Below are 4837 nucleotides of genomic sequence, written 5' to 3' on the forward strand. Positions count from 1 at the left end.
GAAGTCCTTGTCCACGTGCGGCTGGACTGCGGAGTCTGACTGTTGGGTTTCCGTTGCGACTCGACCTTGCGCTGGTGGAGCTCTTCGGATTTGGCATATTTTTCGAAGAGCTGATATAGCTCCTGCAAGCTCTTGGGTGGATCCCTGATACAATGGCTGTAGAGGACGCCGGCCCGAAGGCCTCGAGCGAAGGGTGGCGTCTTTGCCTTCGCTCCAACAACTGGTGGTATGGATTGAAGAGATACATGGCTACACATGTGGCTATGTGCGAGATGTGTCAAAGAGTTAAGGCCGAACACCAAAGACAAGCTGGACTATTATACCCATTAAAGATACCCGAGTGGAAGTGAGAAGAGATTGGTATGGACTTCATTACTGGATTGCCTCGCCTCCTCGGTAGAGGTGTATGGGATTGGCCATCTCTTGGCAGATGGGTAACATGACTTGTGGGTAAAGATGTGCAACCTCTGCAGAGTGTAAAACTGGTATACTAGCCGTGCTCACGGTCATGAGCAGCTCGGACCCTCACATGATTAATTTATGGAACTTAATTTTAATTTGACATTTGCATCACATTTGGGATCATTTTACTATTACTCTTGTTTATTATTATTAAGGTTTGATATTTACTTACACTTAGTAATTGCTAATAAAATTTTGACCAACTTATAAAAGCAATGCTCAGCCTCAGCCTCTATTTTGTTGATCAGTCTTACACTTCATGAACTCCCACCTTTGGTGAGTTCATGCCACATTATTCCCCACGACTTGTTGAGCTATGAACGTATGTGAGCTCACTCTTGCTGTCTCACCCCCCCACAGGAGAAGAACAGGTGGTCGAAGAGGAGTCGCCTAACACTGAGGCATTCGACTTGATCTAGGTGACGTCTCCCAGTTGACTTTCTGGCGCCAAGGATGGATTTTAGATCCTGCTATATTTATCTTTTATTTTTTATGACTTCCGCTATGTAATAAATACTCTGATTATTGTGACATTTATCTCTATACACTCTGTTATTATATATGTTGTCTTCTTTGGCGCATGTATGAGTTGCACCCGGCTTTGTCCCTTAAATCCGGGTGTGACAGAAGTGGTATCAGAGGCAGGTTTTGATCCTGCGACCTGTGGGTTATGGGCCCACCACGCTTCCACTGCGCCACTCTGATCAGTGGTCCCAGAGGGACAGCGACACAAGTGCTTATTGTGGATAGACTGACCCAAGTGGCTCATTTCATTCCGGTTAAGACTACTTATAAGGTATCTCAATTGGCAGAGTTATATATGGCTCGGATTGTGTCTCTACATGGTGTACCGAAGAGGATCATTTTGGATAGAGGATCACAGTTTACCTCCAGATTTTGGAAAAGTTTTCATGAGAATATGGAAACAAAGTTGAATTTTAGTTCGGCCTACCATCCTCAGACTGATGGACAGACTGAAAGAACTAATCAAGTATTGGAGGACGTGTTGAGAGCTTGCGCCCCTCAGCATGGTAGTAGTTGGGACAAGAGTCTACCTTATGCTGAGTTCTCATATAATAATAACTATCAGGCCAGTTTGAAGATGTCACCGTTTGAGGCTTTGTATGGCAGAAAGTGCAGGACTCCACTGTATTGGGATCAAACTGGTGAAAGATAGTTATTTGGACCTGAAATTATACAAGAGGATGAGGAGCAAGTTCAGAAAATAAGGGAGAATTTGAGAACTGCACAGTCAAGGCAGAAAAGCTATGTTGATACCCGGAGAAGACAACTAGAGTTTAAGGAGGGTGATTATGTCTATTTGAAGGTGTCACCACTCAGGGGTATGAGAAGACTTAAAGTCAAAGGAAAGTTGTCCCCTCGCTTTATTGTACCCTTCTTAATCTTAAAGCGAGTGGGAGAGGTGGCATATCAATTGGAGTTACCGGATCATCTTGCGGATGTTTATGATGTCTTTCATGTATCTCAGTTGAAGAAATGTCTCAGAGTACCTGAAGATCAGCTACCAATGGAGAACCTTAGTGTTCAAGATGATCTGAATTATGTTGAGTAACCTACCAAGATTCTGGACACTTAGACTCGAGTTACAAGAAATAAAGTTATTAAGATGTGCAAAGTGCAATGGAGCCATCATGGAGATGATGAAGCTACTTGGAGAGACAAGAAGAGCTTCGCATAGATTTCCCCACCTTTTCCCTAGATCTTCCTAAATCTCGAGGACGAGATTATTTTTAAGGGGGGTAAGATTTGTAATACTCAAATTTGTATACAAAGGATATAGTAGATCTCCTTATTTTATGTGCCATATTTGCATCATAAAAAGAGCATACATGTAATTAAGAGGGATTAATCAAAACAAATGATTCTAAAATAAAATAAAGTGCATATTGTTGGAGTTTTATATGTTTGTGCATTAATAAAATGATAAGGATAATAAGATAATAAATACTAGAAGATAAATCAAACCCTAAACCAAAATTAGTTTTTTTTTGAAAATGAGAAGAAGAGAAATGATGTAAAAATATAAATAATATAATTATATTTTCAAAACTTGTATTTTAATTTCACAATATGATTTGAGAATAAATTTGGCCCAAGTTTGAATTCAAAATTTGTAATTCAAATTGAATTTGGGAATAGAGAAAAGAGAATAGGAAATAAAATAGAAAAAAGAGCAAAAGCCTTCACGGGTCGACCAACCACCATTCTGGCCCATCTCACTCCCCCTCGTGCACGGCCCACTAGCACCACAGCAATGCGCACCGACACCGTGGGGCCCGCTTGTCATTCGCCCTACGCACTGCCGCTCTCACCAGCGCCCACTCTGACCAGTGGTCCCAGAGGGACAGCGACACACTTCACTGGGACCCGGTAGTCAGGAGCATAACGGATCCCGTCGCAAGGACCGCTTCCACCTCGCGCGTGAAGCTCGCCGGCGATCTCGGTACACGCGCGACTGCCGCGCCCCCGCACGTCTTAAGGCCATGACCCCATCACCGAAGCCCTTGACTAGCTTTCGTTCGCTTAAACCCAGTTTACCAGTTACCATCTACGGGGTGTCGGACTTGGTCCGCCGCCGCCCCCCTGCGATTCACCCAGACGCTCGCCGCTCGGGTTTCGTTTGTGCGTGTAGTAGTCGTCTCTGGAGCCGGGGACTACTTTGCGGTGGGCGGTCACCCGAGCGGTTGGCCGGCGACCACGTAATTCCACATCGGAGCCGGGCGGGGACGCGGATCCGCCGTAGAACTCTTACACAAATTCTCCCTCCGTCCTCGGTAAGCTCTCGATTTCTCACCCTCGACCTAGTACTTTCCTTAGTTGATGTCGCGCCGTCGCCAATTGCGTGCGGATTGGGGCGAATTCGGCCTTTTGGATCGGGAATTTGCCTGGCGCCACCCGTATCGTGGTCAGTAGGGTTAGACCGTGTGGTGATTGGAGCAGTCATTCCCCATGGGTTCGCCATAGTCTTAGCTTCGTGGGGAGCGAATTTCCTTCTAAGTTGGGGTAGCCGGGGCTCGCCGGGATTTTCCCGGCCATGGTGTCCGCCGCGGGCTTGCGCTCGCCGCCGGGCTGGGTCATCGGAGCGGAGGAACGCGCAGGTGCCGTCGGTCGGTTGATCGATGGTGGAGATTAGAATTAGGCTTACCCCTTCGCGAGATCAAATGTGGGCCGTTTGATGTGATCGTGCGGTTCTAGTGGAAAACCGATTCAATAAAATCGTGCCGTTGATTCCTGATCTAGTGGTAGGTGCTTCATACCGATTCACGCGGAACCTAGATCTAATCAGAGCCCTCAATTTCTGATCGGGCGGCTCAGTTTTGCCCGTACCCCCTTCGCTGGCGCACTTTGCATAAGAGTCCCTGAACAATTTAATAATAAACCCGCAGTCCATTGGCCACTGTGCCCTGAGTCTTAAGAACTTTTATCCCGAGACCCCTGACCTTTCTGCAAATTGAGGCCCAGTCCATAACAGTATTAAACCAGAGAATAAATTATAAATGGATTTTTAATATGAAGATAAAAACTAGAACTTGATAAATCCATAGAAAATTCATTTTTAATCCAAATCACTCCATTCCAATTTCTAAATTTTTGTAATAATATTCTCTATCATTTAGTGTCTCTGTTTTAACTTAAAAACAGTAAGAAAATTAATTTATCATTTAATCCTATTTCAAGCACATTAAATCTTAGGAAATTCATAACTTGAAATCTATAACTACAAATTTAATGATTCCAGTTCCGATGACCTCATTTTAATGTGTATATTTTTACTGTATATTTTATTTGTATATTTGGTGTGATGTTAATTTATGCTATACTATGTATGTATTTTGTTGATGCGAGTAGACGAGCAAGCCACTGTGGAATCTGAAGTTCAGCAAGTAGGAGTAGCTGAGCAGGAGCTCATTGAAGGCAAGTTGTGACCTTGATCACTTACTTTTTCCCAGCCATGTTCTTATTAATTATAATGATCTGCATAGGATAATTTTGATGGGACCTAATAGGTTACCCCAGTTTTGGCTATCTTTATACCTTGTTTTGCCACTGAATATTTTTGGGTAGTACTTGCTATCGCTTATTGTGGTTTTGGGTATGAAGATACACTATTAATTACTACACTTTTATTATCTTTTTATTATTAATGTTCATGTTAAGGTCATTATGTTAATGGGAACATGGAGCGACCACCCGGAAAAACAGTGCTACCACAAGGGTATAATGGGACGCCCTTGGCTGATTAACTAGGAAAGCTAGTGGAGGTCTTCCTTACCCGAAAGGGGCAAGGGCAGTAGGGGAGTGGTCAGTGTAGGGAGGTCCTTGGGTTGATTTTGCTGCGATGGCGGTCAGGCAA

The 4837-nt window shown here is 44.1% G+C and overlaps 1 non-coding gene across 1 annotated transcript; it reads right to left on the minus strand.

Annotated features, from left to right (window-relative positions):
* Nucleotides 1–1095: 1095 nt before the first annotated feature.
* On the minus strand, nucleotides 1096–1167 carry TRNAM-CAU (transfer RNA methionine (anticodon CAU)). The gene has a single exon. It is a non-coding gene; the product is annotated as a tRNA-Met (tRNA).
* Nucleotides 1168–4837: the final 3670 nt, after the last annotated feature.

This window comes from Zea mays, chromosome 6, assembly GCF_902167145.1.
Source record: "Zea mays cultivar B73 chromosome 6, Zm-B73-REFERENCE-NAM-5.0, whole genome shotgun sequence".
Classification (NCBI taxonomy): Eukaryota; Viridiplantae; Streptophyta; class Magnoliopsida; order Poales; family Poaceae; genus Zea; species Zea mays.